The following is a 16,992-nucleotide window of genomic DNA, read 5'->3' as shown; positions in this document are numbered from 1 at the left end:
ATTGGCTCTTTCCTGGTGTGTGAGTGGGACTCAGTACCCCTCCAGCTGGTATTAATAGATGGCTGGATTGAATTGGCTCTTTTTGGTGTCTGAGTGGGGCTCAGTACCATTCCTGCTGGTATTAATAGGGTTGGGATTGAATTGGCTCTTTCCTGGTGTGTGATTGGGACTCCGAACATCTCCAGCTGGTATTAATAGAACCCTGGATAGAATTGGCTCTTTCTGGTGTCTGAGTGGGACTCAGTACCATTCCAGCTGGTATGAATAGAGATCTGGATTGAATTGGCTCTTTCCTGGTGTGTGAGTGGGACTCAGTACCACTCCAGCTGGTATTAATTAGTGGTCTGGATTCAATTGGCTCTTTCCTGGTGTGTGAGTGGGGTTCAGTACAACTCCAGCTGGTATTAATAGAGGTCTTGATTGAATTTTCTCTTCCCTGGTGTGTGAGTGGGGCTCAGTACCACTCCAGCTGGTACTAATAAGAGGTCTGGATTGAATGGGCCTCTTTCCTGGAGTCCGAGTGATCCTCAGTCCCACTCCAGCTGGTATTAATAGAAGTTTGGATTGATTTGGCTCTGTCCTGGTGTGTGAGTGGAACTCAGTATCACTCCAGCTGGTATTATAGAGGTCAGGATTGAATTGGCTCTTTCCTGGTTTGTGAGTGGGACTCAGTACCACTCCAGCTGGTATTAATAGAGGTCTGGATTGAATTGGCTCTTTCCTGGTTTGTGAGTGGGACTCAGTACCACTCCAGCTCGTATTAATAGAGGCCTGAATTGAATTGGCTCTTTCCTGGTTTGAGAGTGGGACTCAGTACCACTCCAGCTGGTATTAATAGAGGCCTGAATTGAATTGGCTCTTTCCTGGTTTGAGAGTGGGACTCAGTACCACTCCAGCTGTTATTAATAGAGGTCTGGATTGAATTGGCTCTTTCCTGGTTTGTGAGTGGGACTCAGTACCACTCTAGCTAGTATTAATAGAGGCCTGGAATGAACTGACCCCTTCATGGCGTGTGAGAGGGACTCAGACGCACACCAGCTGGTATTCTCGAGGTCAGGTTTGAATTGGCTCTTTCTGGAGTGTGAGATGGAGATAATTCAACTCCAGCTGGTATTAATAGAGGCCTGAATTGAATTGGCTGTTTCCTGGTTTGTGAGTGGGACTCAGTACCTTTCTAGCTAGTATTAATAGAGGCCTGGAATGAACTGACCCCTTCATGGCGTGTGAGAGGGACTCAGACGCACACCAGCTGGTATTCTCGAGGTCAGGATTGAATTGGCTCTTTCTGGAGTGTGAGATGGAGATAATTCAACTCCAGCTGGTATTAATAGAGGCCTGAATTGAATTGGCTCTTTCCTGGTTTGTGAGTGGGACTCAGTACCTTTCCAGCTGGTATTAATAGAGACCTGGAATGAACTGACCCCTTCATGGCGTGTGAGAGGGACTCAGACGCACACCAGCTGGTATTCTCGAGGTCAGGATTGAATTGGCTCTTTCTGGAGTGTGAGATGGAGATAATTCAACTCCAGCTGGTATTAATAGAGGCCTGAATTGAATTGGCTGTTTCCTGGTGTGTGAGTGGGACTCAGTACCATTCCAGCTCGAATTAATAGAGGTCTGCAATGAACTGGCTCTTTCCTGGTTTGTGAGTGGGACTCAGTACCCCTCCAGCTGGTATTAATAGAGGGCTGGAATGAATTGGCTCTTTCCTGGTTTGTGAGTGGGACTCAGTACCGCTCCAGCTGGTATTAATAGAGGCCTGGATTGAATTGGCTCTTTTTGGTGTCTGAGTGGGGCTCAGTACCATTCCTGCTGGTATTAATAGAGGACTGGATTGAATTGGCTCTTTCCTGGTGTGTGAGTGGGAGTTAATTCCACTCGAGCTGGTATTAATAGAGGTCTGGATTGAATTGGCTCTTTTTGGTGTGTGAGTGGGAGTTAATTCCACTCCAGCTGGTATTGTGGAGGTCTGGATTGAATTGGCTGTTTCCTGGTGTGTGAGTGGGGCTCGGAACCACTCCAGCTGTGATTAGTAGAGGCCGGGAATGAACTGTTCCTTTCCTGCTGTGTGAGTTGGAATCAGTCGCACTCCAGCTGGGATTAAGAGGTCTGGACTGAATTCGCTCTTTCCGGTGGGTGAGTGGGGTTCAGTACCATTCCAGCTGATATTTATAGATGTTTGAAATGAGCTGTCTCTTATCTGTTGTGTAAGTGGGATTCAGTCCCACTCCAAATGTTATTAATAGAGGCCTGGATTGAATTGACACTTTCCTGGTGTGTGAGTGGGACTCAATACCACTCCAGCTGGTATTAATAGAGGCCAGAATTGAATTGGCTCTTTCCTGGTGTGTGAGTGGGACTCAGTACCACTCCAGCTGGTATTAATAGAGGCCTGGAATGAATTGCCTCTTTCTGGAGTGTGAGTGGGACTCAGTGCCACTCCAGCTGTTATTAATAGAGGCCTGGATTGAATTGCCTCTTTCTGGAGTGTGAGTGGGACTCAGTACCACTCCAGCTGGTATTAATAGAGGCCTGGAATGAATTGCCTCTTTCTGGAGTGTGAGTGGGACTCAGTACCTCTCCAGAAGTATTAATAGAGGCCTGGAATGAACTGTCCCTCTCCTGGTTTGTGAGTGGGACTCAGTACCCCTCCAGCTGGTATTAATAGAGGGCTGGATTGAATTGGCTGTTTCCTGGTGTGTGACTGGGGCTCAGAACCACTCCAGCTGGGAATATTAGAGGCCTGGAATGAACTGTCCTTTTCCTGCTGTGTGAGTGGGACTCCGTCGCACTCCAGCTGGGATTAAATGTGGTCTGGACTGAATTCGCTCTTTCCGGGTGGGTGAATGGGGTTCAGTACCATTCCAGCTGCTTTTATTGGAGGTCTGGTTGGAAGTTGCTCTTTCCTGGTGTGTGAGGGGGCTCAGTACCATTCCAGCTGGTATTAATAGAGGCCTGGATTGAATTGGCTGTTTCCTGGTGTGTGAGTGAGACTCAGTACCACTCCAGCTGGTATTATAGAGGTCTGGATTGAATTGGCTGTTTCCTGGTGTGTGAGTGGGAATTAATTCCACTCCAGCTTGTATTAATAGAGGCCTGGAATTAACTGTCCCTTTCCTGCTGTGTGAGTGGGAATCAGTCGCACTCCAGCTGGGATTAAAAGATGTTTGGACTGAATTCGCTCTTTCCTGTGTGTGAGTGGGACTCAGTACCACTCCAGCTGGTTAAATAGAGGCCTGGAATGAACTGTCCCTTTCCTGCTGTGTGTGTGGGACTCAGTCGCACTTCAGCTGGTATTAATAGAGGCCTGGATTGAATTGGCTCTTTCTGGTCTGTGTGTGGGGCTCAGTACCACTCCAACTGGTTAAATAGAGGCCTGGAATGAACTGTCCCTTTCCTGCTGTGTGTGTGGGACTCAGTCGCACTTCAGCTGGTATTATAGAGGTCTGGATTGAATTGGCTGTTTCCTGGTGTGTGAATGGGAGTCAATTCCACTCCAGATGGTATGAATAGTGGCCTGGAATGAACTGTCCCTTTCCTGCTGTGTGCTTGGCGCTCAGTCGCACTCCAGCTGGTATTATAGAGGTCTGGATTGAATTGGCTCTTAACTGATGTCTGAGTGGGGCTCAGTACCACTCCAGCTGGTATTAATAGAGGCCTGGATTGAATTGGCTCTTTCCTGGTGCCTGAGGGGGGCTCCGTACCATCCTGCTGGTATTATTAGAGGTCTGGATGGAATGGTCTCTTTCCTGGTGTGTCCGTGAGAATCAGTATCACTCCAGCTGGTATTAATAGAGGTCTAGAATGAATTGGCTCTTTCTGGTGTGTGAGTGGGACACAGTGTCAGAACACCCGGTGTTAATAGAGTCCTGGAATGAACTGTCTCTTCTCTGCTGTGTGAGTGGGATTCAGTCCCACTCCAAATGTTATTAATAGAGGTCTGGATTGAATTGGCTCTCTCCTGGTGTGTGATTGGGACTCAGAACCACTCCAGCTGGTATTAATACGGTTGGGATTGAATTGGCTCTTTCTGGAGTGTGAGTGGGACTCAGTACCACTCCAGAAGTATTAATAGAGGCCTGGAATGAACTGTCCCTTTCCTGGTTTGTGAGTGGGACTCAGTACCCCTCCAGCTGGTATTAATAGAGGTCTGGATTGAATTGGCTCTTTCCTGGTGTGTGAGTGGGACTCAGTACCACTCCAGAAGTATTAATAGAGGCCTGGAATGAACTGTCCCTTTCCTGGTTTGTGAGTGGGACTCAGTGCCCCTCCAGCTGGTATTAATAGAGGGCTGGATTGAATTGGCTCTTTTTGGTGTGTGAGTGGGAGTTAATTCCACTCCAGCTGGTATTGTGGAGGTCTGGATTGAGTTGGCTGTTTCCTGGTGTGTGAGTGGGGCTCGGAACCACTCCAGCTGGGATTAGTAGAGGCCGGGAATGAACTGTCCCTTTCCTGCTGTGTGAGTTGGAATCAGTCGCACTCCAGCTGGGATTAAGAGGTCTGGACTGAATTCGCTCTTTCCGGGTGTGTGAGTGGGGTTCAGTACCATTCCAGCTGATATTTATAGATGTTTGAAATGAGCTGTCTCTTATCTGTTGTGTGAGTGGGATTCAGTCCCACTCCAAATGTTATTAATAGAGGTCTGGAATGAATTGGCTCTTTTTGGTGTGTGAGTGGGAGTTAATTCCACTCCAGCTGGTATTGTGGAGGTCTGGATTGAATTGGCTGTTTCCTGGTGTGTGACTGGGGCTCAGAACCTTGGCTCTTTTTGGTGTGTGAGTGGGAGTTAATTCCACTCCAGCTGGTATTGTGGAGGTCTGGATTGAATTGGCTGTTTCCTGGTGTGTGACTGGGGCTCAGAACCACTCCAGCTGGGATTAGTAGAGGCCTGGAATGAACTGTCCCTTTCCTGCTGTGTGAGTTGGAATCAGTCGCACTTCAGCTGGTATTAATAGAGGCCTGGATTGAATTGACACTTTCCTGGTGTGTGATTGGGACTCAGTACCACTCCAGCTAGCATTAATAGAGGCCTGAATTGAATTGGCTCTTTCCTGGTGTGTGAGTGGGACTCAGTACCACTCCAGCTGGTATTAATAGAGGCCTGAATTGAATTGGCTCTTTCCTGGTGTGTGAGTGGGACTCAGTACCACTCCAGCTGGTATTAATACGGTTGGGATTGAATTGGCTCTTTCCTGGTGTGTGAGTGGGACTCAGTACCACTCCAGCTAGCATTAATAGAGGCCTGAATTGAATTGGCTCTTTCCTGGTGTGTGAGTGGGACTCAGTACCACTCCAGCTGGTATTAATAGAGGCCTGAATTGAATTGGCTCTCTCCTGGTGTGTGAGTGGGTCTCAGTACCACTCCAGCTGGTATTAATAGAGGCCTGAATTGAATTGGCTCTTTCCTGGTGTGTGAGTGGGGCTCAGTAGAACTCCAGCTGGTATTAATAGAGGCCTGGATTGAATTGGCTCTTTCCTGGTTTGAGAGTGGGACTCAGAACCACTCCAGCTGGTATTAATACGGTTGGGATTGAATTGGCTCTTTCCTGGTGTGTGAGTGGGAGTCTGTACCACTCCAGCTGTTATTCATAGAGGCCTGGATTGAATTGGCTCCTACCTGGTGTGTGTGGGACTCAGTACCACTCCAGCTGGTATTAATAGAGGTCAGGATTGAATTGGCTCTTTCCTGGTGTGTGAGTGGGACTCAGTACCACTCCAGCTGGTGTTAATAGAGGTCAGGATTGAATTGGCTCTTTTCTGGTGTGTGTGGGACTCAGTACCACTCCAGCTGGTGTTAATAGAGGTCAGGATTGAATTGGCTCTTTCCTGGTGTGTGAGTGGGACTCAGTACCACTCCAGCTGGTATTAATAGAGGTCAGGATTGAATTGGCTCTTTCCTGGTGTGTGAGTGGGACTCAGTACCACTCCAGCTGGTATTCATAGAGGTCTGGATTGAATTGGCTCTTTCCTGGTGTGTGTGGGACTCAGTACCACTCCAGCTGGTATTAATAGAGGCCTGGATTGAGTTAGCCACTTCCTGGTGTGTGAGCGGGGCTCAGTACCACTCCAGCTGGTATTAATAGAGGCCTGGATTGAGTTAGCCACTTCCTGGTGTGTGAGCGGGGCTCAGTTCCACTCCTTCTGCTATTAATAGAGACATGGATTGAATTGGCCCTTTTTTGGTGAGTGAGTGGGGATTAGTGCCACTCCTGCTGGTATTAATAGAGGCCTGGATTGAATTGGCTCTTTGCTGGGGAGTGAGTGGGGATCTGTACCACTCCAGCTGGTATTAATAGAGATCTGGTTTGAATTGGCTCTTTCCTGGTGTGAGTGTGAATCAGAACCACTCCAGCTGGTATTAATAGAGGCCTAGAATGAATTGGCTCTTTCTGGTGTGTGAGTGGGACACAGTGCCAGAACACCCGGTGTTAATAGAGTCCTGGAATGAACTGTCTCTTCTCTGCTGTGTGAGTGGGACTCAGCACCACTCCAGCTGTTATTAATAGAGGTCTGGATTGAATTGGCTCCTTCCTGGTGTGTGAGTGGCTCTCAGTCCCACTCCAGTCGCTATAGATAGAGACCTGGATCGAAATGGCTCTTCCCTGGTGTGTGAGTGGGGCTCAGTGCCACTCCAGCTGGTATTAATAGAGGGCTGGATTGAATTGGCTCCTTCCTGGTGAGTGAGTGGGGCTCAGTCCCACTCCAGCTGGTATTAAGAGTTCTCGATTGAATTGGCTCTTTCCTGGTGTGTGAGTGGGACTCAGTACCACTCCAGCTGGTATTAATAGAGGTCTGGATTGAATTGGCTCTTCCCTGGTGTGTGAGTGGGACTCAGTAACACTCCAGCTGGTATTAATAGAGGCCTGGATTGAATTGGCTCTTCCCTGGTGTGTGAGTGGGACTCAGTAACACTCCATCTGGTATTAATAGAGGTAGGATTTAATTGGCTCTTTCCTGGTGTGTGAGTGGGACTCAGTACCACTCCAGCTGGTATTAATAGAGGTCTGGATTTAATTGGCTCTTTCCTGGTGTGTGAGTGGGACTCAGTACCACTCCAGCTGGTATGAATAGAGGCCTGGATTGAATTGGCTCTTTCCTGGTGTGTGAGTGGGACTCAGTACCACTCCAGCTGGTATTATTGGAGGCCTGGATTGAATTGGCTCTTTCCTGGTGTGTGAGTGGGACTCAGTACCACTCCAGCTAGTATTAATGGAGGCCTGGATTGAATTGGCTCTTTCCTGGTGTGTGAGTGGTGCTCAGTACCACTCCAGCTGTTATTAATAGAGGTCTGGATTGAATTGGCTCCTTCCTGGTTAGTGAGTGGGACTCAGTACCACTCCAGCTGGTATTAATAGAGGGCTGGATTGAATTGGCTCCTTCCTGGTGAGTGAGTGGGACTCAGTACCACTCCAGCTGGTATTAATAGAGGTCTGGATTTAATTGGCTCTTTCCTGGTGTGTGAGTGGGACTCAGTACCACTCCAGCTGGTATTAATAGAGGTCTGGATTTAATTGGCTCTTTCCTGGTGTGTGAGTGGGACTCAGTACCACTCCAGCTGGTATTATTGGAGGCCTGGATTGAATTGGCTCTTTCCTGGTGTGTGAGTGGGACTCAGTACCACTCCAGCTAGTATTAATGGAGGCCTGGATTGAATTGGCTCTTTCCTGGTGTGTGAGTGGGACTCAGTACCACTCCAGCTAGTATTAATGGAGGCCTGGATTGAATTGGCTCTTTCCTGGTGTGTGAGTGGGACTCAGTACCACTCCAGCTGGCATTAATCGAGGCCTGGATTAAATTGCCTCTTTCCTGGTGTTTGAGTGGGACTCAGTACCACTCCAGCTGCTATTAATAGAGGCCTGGATTGAATTTGCTCTTTCCTGTTGTGTGAGTGGGAGTTAATTCCACTCCAGCTGGTATTTATAGAGACCTGGATTGAATTGGCTCTTTCTGGGGTGTTAGTGGGTCTCAGTCCCACTCCAGCTGGTATCAATGGCGGTCTGGCTTTAATTAGCTTTTTCCTGGTGTGTGAGTGGGGCTCAGTACCACTCCAGCTGGTATTAATAAAGGTTTGCATTGAATTAGCTCTTTCCTGGTGTGTCAGTGAGACTCAGTACCACTCCAGCTGGTGATAATATAGGCTCGGTTTCAATTGGCTCTTTCCTGGTGTGTAAATGGGAGTTAATTTTACTCCAGCTGGTATTAATAGGGGCCTGGATTGAATTGGTTCTTTCCCGGTATGTGAATGAGCCTCAGTACCACTCCAGCTGGTATTAATATCGGCTCAAATTCAATTGGCTCTTATCTGGTGTGTGAGTGGGGCTCAGTACCACTCCAGCTGGTTTTAACAAAGGCCAGTTCGATCTGATTATATGCACTGTTGTCTGTTTGATGTCACCTGCACCGTGGCCATTTTAAGCGACATGTGCTGCGGCCATTCTAAATGATGTGCTCTGTGGTCTGTTTGATGTCACCTTCACTGCGGCCATTTTACGTGACATATGGTACGGCCATTTTAAATGATATGCACTGTGGTCTGTTTGATGTCACCGTCACTGCGTCCATTTTAAATGTTATGCTCTGTGGTCTGTTTGATGTCACCTTGACTGCAGCCATTTTACGTGACATGTGCTGCGGCCATTTTAAATGATATGCACTGTGGTCTGTTTGATGTCACCTTCACTGCGGCCATTTTACGCGACATGTGCTGCGGCCATTTTAAATGATATGCACTGTGGTCTGTTTGATGTCACCTTCACTGCGGCCATTTTACGTGACATGTGCTGCGGCCATTTTAAATGATATGCACTGTGGTCTGTTTGATGTCACCTTCACTGCGGCCATTTTACGTGACATGTGCTGCGGCCATTTTAAATGATATGCTCTGTGATCTGTTTGAATTATGAGTAATCCACGGGGATCATTTTCAATGTTTTCTGTCCAGGGCAGTGAATGTAACAGATTATAAATGAGAATAAAATCTCATAAAAGATAATAAATCACAGACAATCATAAATATTATAAAGATTTACAAAGTGAGAGGAAGAATTATAAACAGTTTATAAAGGTTGTAAAGGTCAGTAAATGTTTATAAATTATTATAAATTATTATCAATAATTATCAGGATTCTTTTAGTTTGAAAGGGATTATAAAAGAATCAAAGATTCAGACCCCGCCCCCACTCCCGTCACCCTGGAAACAGACCCCGCCCCCACTCCCGTCACTCTGGAAACAGAACCCGCCACCACTCCCGTCACTCTGGAAACAGACCCCGCCCCCACTCCCGTCACTCTGGAAACAGACCCCGCCCCCACTCCCGTCACCCTGGAAACAGACCCCGCCCCCACTCCCGTCACCCTGGAAACAGACCCCGCCCCCACTCCCGTCACCCTGGAAACAGACCCCGCCCCCACTCCCGTCACTCTGGAAACAGAACCCGCCCCCACTCCCGTCACCCTGGAAACAGACCCCGCCCCCACTCCCGTCACCCTGGAAACAGACCCCGCCCCCACTCCCGTCACCCTGGAAACAGAACCCGCCCCCACTCCCGTCACCCTGGAAACAGACCCCGCCCACACTCCCGTCACCCTGGAAACAGACCCCGCCCCCACTCCCGTCACCCTGGAAACAGACCCCGCCCCCACTCCGTCACCTTGGTAACAGACCCCGCCCCCACTCCCGTCTCCTTGGTAACAGACCCCGCCCCCACTCCGTCACCCTGGTGACAGACCCCGCCCCCACTCCCGTCACCTAGGTAACAGACCACGCCCCCACTCACGTCACCTTGGTAACAGACCCCGCCCCCACTCCCGTCACCTTGGTAACAGACCCCGCCCCCACTCCCGTCACCCTGGAAACAGACCCCGCCCCCACTCCCGTCACCTTGGTAACAGACCCCGCCCCCACTCCCGTCACCCTGGAAACAGACCCCACCCCCACTCCCGTCACCCTGGAAACAGACCCCGCCCCCCTCCTGTCACCTTGTTAACAGACCCCGCCCCCACTCCCGTCACCTTGGTAACAGACCCCGCCCCCACACCCGTCACCTTGGTAACAGACCCCGCCCCCACTCCCGTCACCCTGGAAACAGACCCCGCCCACATTCCCGTCACCCTGGAAACAGACCCCGCCCCCACTCCCGTCACCTTGGTAACAGAGCCCGCCCCCACTCCCGTCACCCTGGAAACAGACCCCGCCCACATTCCCGTCACTTTGGTAACAGACCCCGCCCCCACTCGCCGTCACTTTGGTAACAGACCCCGCCCCCACTCGCCGTCACTTTGGTAACAGACCCCGCCCCCACTCCCGTCACCTTGGAAACATACCCCGCCCACATTCCCGTCACCCTGGAAACAGACCCCGCCCCCACTCCCGTCACCTTGGTAACAGACCCCGCCCCCACTCCCGTCACCCTGGAAACAGACCCCGCCCACATTCCCGTCACTTTGGTAACAGACCCCGCCCCCACTCGCCGTCACTTTGGTAACAGACCCCGCCCCCACTCCCGTCACCTTGGAAACATAACCCGCCCCCACTCCCGTCACCTTGGAAACATACCCCGCCCCCACTCCCGTCACCTTGGAAACAGACCCCGTCACATGACCCGATCTCCCGTCACCTTGGAAACAGACCCCGCCCCCTCGCCGTCACCTTGAAACAGACCCCGCCCCAACACCTTGGAAACAGACCCGCCACTCCGACTTGAAAAGACCCCGCCCCCACTCCGTCACCTTGGAACAGACCCCGCCCCACTCCGTCACCTTGGAAACAGACCTCCGTCACCTTGAACCAGACTTACCCGTCACCTTGGAAACAGACCCCGCCCCCACTCCGTCCCTGAACAGACCCGCCCATCGCCGTCACCTTGGTAACAGACCCTCGCCCCCTGACTCCCCGTCACCTTGGAAACAGACCCGCCCCCATCGCCGTCACCTTGGAAACAGACCCGCCCCATCGCCGTCACCTTGGAAACTGACAGCCTCCGCAGTCTCCGACAGGCCCCTCCGCTCTGTCTCCATGGTGACAGGCCCTCCCCCGCTCTGTCTCCATGGTGACAGGCACCGCTCTGTTCCATGGTGACAGTCCCTCCCCCGCTCTGTCTCCATGGTGAGAGCCCCTCCCCCGCTCTGTCTCCATGGTGACAGGCCCCTCCCCCGCTCTGTTTCCATGGTGACTGTCCCCTCCCCCGCTCTGTCTCCATGGTGAGAGGCCCCTCCCCCGCTCTGTCTCCATGGTGAGAGGCCCCTCCCCCGCTCTGTCTCCATGGTGAGAGGCCCCTCCCCCGCTCTGTCTCCATGGTGACAGGCCCCTCCCCCGCTCTGTCTCCATGGTGACAATCCCCTCCCCCGCTCTGTCTCCATGGTGACAGGCCCCTCCCCCGCTCTGTCTCCATGGTGAGAGGCCCCTCCCCCGCTCTGTCTCCATGGTGAGAGGCCCCTCCCCCGCTCTGTCTCCATGGTGACAGGCCCCTCCCCCGCTCTGTCTCCATGGTGACAGTCCCCTCCCCCGCTCTGTCTCCATGGTGACAGGCCCCTCCCCCGCTCTGTCTCCATGGTGAGAGGCCCCTCCCCCGCTCTGTCTCCATGGTGACAGGCCCCTCCCCCGCTCTGTCTCCATGGTGACAGTCCCCTCCCCCTCTCTGTCTCCATGGTGAGAGGCCCCTCCCCCGCTCTGTCTCCATGGTGAGAGGCCCCTCCCCCGCTCTGTCTCCATGGTGACAGGCCCCTCCCCCGCTCTGTCTCCATGGTGACAGGCCCCTCCCCCGCTCTGTCTCCATGGTGACAGGCCCCTCCCCCGCTCTGTCTCCATGGTGAGAGGCCCCTCCCCCGCTCTGTCTCCATGGTGACAGGCCCCTCCCCCACTCTGTCTCCATGGCGAGAGGCCCCTCCCCCGCTCTGTCTCCATGGTGAGAGGCCCCTCCCCCGCTCTGTCTCCATGGTGACAGGCCCCTCCCCCGCTCTGTCTCCATGGTGAGAGGCCCCTCCCCCGCTCTGTCTCCATGGTGACAGTCTCCTCCCTTGCTCTGTCTCCATGGTGACAGGCCCCTCCCCCGCTCTGTCTCCATGGTGAGAGGCCCCTCCCCCGCTCTGTCTCCATGGTGACAGTCTCCTCCCCCGCTCTGTCTCCATGGTGACAGGCCCCTCCCCCACTCTGTCTCCATGGTGAGAGGCCCCTCCCCCGCTCTGTCTCCATGGTGAGAGTCCCCTCCCCCGCTCTGTCTCCATGGTGAGAGGCCCCTCCCCCGCTCTGTCTCCATGGTGAGAGGCCCCTCCCCCGCTCTGTCTCCATGGTGACAGTCTCCTCCCCCGCTCTGTCTCCATGGTGAGAGGCCCCTCCCCCGCTCTGTCTCCATGGTGACAGGCCCCTCCCCCGCTCTGTCTCCATGGTGACAGGCCCCTCCCCCGCTCTGTCTCCATGGTGACAGTCCCCTCCCCCGCTCTGTCTCCATGGTGAGAGGCCCCTCCCCCGCTCTGTCTCCATGGTGACAGGCCCCTCCCCCGCTCTGTCTCCATGGTGACAGTCCCCTCCCCCGCTCTGTCTCCATGGTGACAGTCTCCTCCCCCGCTCTGTCTCCATGGTGACAGTCTCCTCCCCCGCTCTGTCTCCATGGTGACAGTCCCCTCCCCCGCTCTGTCTCCATGGTGACAGTCTCCTCCCCCGCTCTGTCTCCATGGTGAGAGGCCCCTCCCCCGCTCTGTCTCCATGGTGAGAGGCCCCTCCCCCGCTCTGTCTCCATGGTGACAGGCCCCTCCCCCGCTCTGTCTCCATGGTGAGAGGCCCCTCCCCCGCTCTGTCTCCATGGTGACAGTCTCCTCCCCCGCTCTGTCTCCATGGTGACAGTCTCCTCCCCCGCTCTGTCTCCATGGTGAGAGGACCCTCCCCCGCTCTGTCTCCATGGTGAGAGGCCCCTCCCCCGCTCTGTCTCCATGGTAAGAGGCCCCTCCCCCGCTCTGTCTCCATGGTGACAGTCTCCTCCCCCGCTCTGTCTCCATGGTGACAGTCTCCTCCCCCGCTCTGTCTCCATGGTGACAGTCTCCTCCCCCGCTCTGTCTCCATGGTGACAGGCCCCTCCCCCGCTCTGTCTCCATGGTGACAGTCCCCTCCCCCGCTCTGTCTCCATGGTGAGAGGCCCCTCCCCGCTCTGTCTCCATGGTGACAGGCCCCTCCCCCGCTCTGTCTCCATGGTGACAGGCCCCTCCCCCGCTCTGTCTCCATGGTGACAGGCCCCTCCCCCGCTCTGTCTCCATGGTGAGAGGCCCTCCCCCGCTCTGTCTCCATGGTGACAGTCCCCTCCCCCGCTCTGTCTCCATGGTGAGAGGCCCCTCCCCCGCTCTGTCTCCATGGTGACAGGCCCCTCCCCCGCTCTGTCTCCATGGTGACAGTCCCCTCCCCCGCTCTGTCTCCATGGTGACAGTCTCCTCCCCCGCTCTGTCTCCATGGTGACAGTCTCCTCCCCCGCTCTGTCTCCATGGTGACAGTCTCCTCCCCCGCTCTGTCTCCATGGTGACAGTCCCCTCCCCCGCTCTGTCTCCATGGTGACAGGCTCCTCCCCCGCTCTGTCTCCATGGTGTCAGGCCCCTCTCCCGCTCTGTCTCCATGGTGACAATCCAGTCCCCCGCTCTGTCTCCATGGTGACAGTCCCCTCCCCCGCTCTGTCTCCATGGTGAGAGGCCCCTCCCCCGCTCTGTCTCCATGGTGACAGGCCCCTCCCACGCTCTGTCTCCATGGTGACAGTCCCCTCCCCCGCTCTTTCTCCATGGTGACAGGCCCCTCCCCCGCTCTGTCTCCATGGTGACAGGCCCCTCCCCCACTCTGTCTCCATGGTGACAGGCCCCTCCCCCGCTCTGTCTCCATGGTGACAGTCCCCTCCCCCGCTCTGTCACCATGGTGACAGTCCCCTCCCCCGCTCTGTCTCCATGGTGACAGTCCCCTCCCCCGCTCTGTCTCCATGGTGACAGGCCCCTCCCCCGCTCTGTCTCCATGGTGAGAGGCTCCTCCCCCGCTCTGTCTCCATGGTGACAGTCCCCTCCCCCGCTCTGTCTCCATGGTGACAGTCTCCTCCCCCGCTCTGTCTCCATGGTGAGAGGCCCCTCCCCCGCTCTGTCTCCATGGTGAGAGGCTTCTCCCCCGCTCTGTCTCCATGGTGACAGTCCCCTCCCCCGCTCTGTCTCCATGGTGAGAGGCCCCTCCCCCGCTCTGTCTCCATGGTGACAGTCTCCTCCCCCGCTCTGTCTCCATGGTGAGAGGCCCCTCCCCCGCTCTGTCTCCATGGTGAGAGGCCCCTCCCCCGCTCTGTCTCCATGGTGACAGGCCCCTCCCCCGCTCTGTCTCCATGGTGACAGGCCCCTCCCCCGCTCTGTCTCCATGGTGACAGGCCCCTCCCCCGCTCTGTCTCCATGGTGACAATCCAGTCCCCCGCTCTGTCTCCATGGTGACAGTCCCCTCCCCCGCTCTGTCTCCATGGTGAGAGGCCCCTCCCCCGCTCTGTCTCCATGGTGAGAGGCCCCTCCCCCGCTCTGTCTCCATGGTGACAGGCCCCTTCCCCGCTCTGTCTCCATGGTGACAGTCTCCTCCCCCGCTCTGTCTCCATGGTGACAGTCCCCTCCCTCGCTCTGTCTCCATGGTGAGAGGCCCCTACCCCGCTCTGTCTCCATGGTGACAGTCCCCTCCCCCGCTCTGTCTCCATGGTGACAGTCTCCTCCCCCGCTCTGTCTCCATGGTGACAGTCCCCTCCCCCGCTCTGTCTCCATGGTGACAGGCCCCTCCCCCGCTCTGTCTCCATGGTGACAGTCCCCTCCCCCGCTCTGTCTCCATGGTGACAGTCCCCTCCCCCGCTCTGTCTCCATGGTGACAGGCCCCTCCCCCGCTCTGTCTCCATGGTGAGAGGCCCCTCCCCCGCTCTGTCTCCATGGTGAGAGGCCCCACCCCCGCTCTGTCTCCATGGTGACAGTCCCCTCCCCCGCTCTGTCTCCATGGTGAGAGGCCCCTCCCCCGCTCTGTCTCCATGGTGACAGTCCCCTCCCCCGCTCTGTCTCCATGGTGACAGTCCCCTCCCCCGCTCTGTCTCCATGGTGAGAGGCCCCTCCCCCGCTCTGTCTCCATGGTGACAGTCCCCTCCCCCGCTCTGTCTCCATGGTGACAGGCCCCTCCCCCGCTCTGTCTCCATGGTGACAGGCCCCTCCCCCGCTCTGTCTCCATGGTGACAGGCCCCTCCCCCGCTCTGTCTCCATGGTGAGAGGCCCCTCCCCCGCTCTGTCTCCATGGTGACAGTCCCCTCCCCCGCTCTGTCTTCTTGGTGACAGGCCCCTCCCCCGCTCTGTCTCCATGGTGAGAGGCCCCTCCCCCGCTCTGTCTCCATGCTGACAGGCCCCTCCCCCGCTCTGTCTCCATGGTGACAGGCCCCTCCCCCGCTCTGTCTCCATGGTGACAGGCCCCTCCCCCGCTCTGTCTCCATGGTGAGAGGCCCCTCCCCCGCTCTGTCTCCATGGTGACAGGCCCCTCCCCCGCTCTGTCTCCTTGGTGACAGGCCCCTCCCCCGCTCTGTCTCCATGGTGACAGGCCCCTCCCCCGCTCTGTCTCTATGGTGACAGGCCCCTCCCCCGCTCTGTCTCCATGGTGACAGGCCCCCTCCCCCGCTCTGTCACCATGGTGACAGGCCCCTCCCCCGCTCTGTCTCCATGGTGACAGGCCCCTCCCCCGCTCTGTCTCCATGGTGACAGTCCCCTCCCCCGCTCTGTCTCCATGGTGAGAGGCCCCTCCCCCGCTCTGTCTCCATGGTGACAGTCTCCTCCCCCGCTCTGTCTCCATGGTGACAGTCTCCTCCCCCGCTCTGTCTCCATGGTGACAGTCTCCTCCCCCGCTCTGTCTCCATGGTGACAGTCTCCTCCCCCGCTCTGTCTCCATGGTGACAGTCTCCTCCCCCGCTCTGTCTCCATGGTGACAGGCCCCTCCCCCGCTCTGTCTCCTTGGTGACAGGCCCCTCCCCCGCTCTGTCTCCATGGTGACAGGCCCCTCCCCCGCTTTGTCTCTATGGTGACAGGCCCCTCCCCCGCTCTGTCTCCATGGTGAGAGGCCCCTCCCCCGCTCTGTCTCCATGGTGAGAGGCCCCTCCCCCGCTCTGTCTCCTTGGTGACAGGCCCCTCCCCCGCTCTGTCTCCATGGTGACAGGCCCCTCCCCCGCTTTGTCTCTATGGTGACAGGCCCCTCCCCCGCTCTGTCTCCATGGTGAGAGGCCCCTCCCCCGCTCTGTCACCATGGTGACAGGCCCCTCCCCCGCTCTGTCTCCATGGTGACAGGCCCCTCCCCCGCTCTGTCTCCATGGTGACAGTCCCCTCCCCCGCTCTGTCTCCATGGTGAGAGGCCCCTCCCCCGCTCTGTCTCCATGGTGACATTCTCCTCCCCCGCTCTGTCTCCATGGTGAGAGGCCCCTCCCCCGCTCTGTCTCCATTGTGAGAGGCCCCTCCCCCGCTCTGTCTCCATGGTGACAGGCCCCTCCCCCGCTCTGTCTCCATGGTGAGAGTCCCCTCCCCCGCTCTGTCTCCATGGTGACAGGCCCCTCCCCCGCTCTGTCTCCATGGTGAGAGGCCCCTCCCCCGCTCTGTCTCCATGGTGACAGGCCCCTCCCCCGCTCTGTCTCCATGGTGACAGTCCCCTCCCCTGCTCTGTCTCCATGGTGACAGGCCCCTCCCCCGCTCTGTCTCCATGGTGACAGGCCCCTCCCCCGCTCTGTCTCCATGGTGACAGTCCCCTCCCCCGCTCTGTCTCCATGGTGACAGACTCCTCCCCCGCTCTGTCTCCATGGTGACAGTCCCCTCCCCCGCTCTGTCTCCATGGTGAGAGGCCCCTCCCCCGCTCTGTCTCCATGGTGACAGTCCCCTCCCCTGCTCTGTCTCCATGGTGAGAGGCCCCTCCCCCGCTCTGTCTCCATGGTGACAGGCCCCTCCCCCGCTCTGTCTCCATGGTGACAGGCCCCTCCCCCGCTCTGTCTCCATGGT

The sequence above is a fragment of the Heterodontus francisci genome, unplaced genomic scaffold (genome assembly GCF_036365525.1).
Source record: "Heterodontus francisci isolate sHetFra1 unplaced genomic scaffold, sHetFra1.hap1 HAP1_SCAFFOLD_186, whole genome shotgun sequence".
NCBI lineage: Eukaryota > Metazoa > Chordata > Chondrichthyes > Heterodontiformes > Heterodontidae > Heterodontus > Heterodontus francisci.
This window is presented reverse-complemented; position numbering follows the sequence as displayed.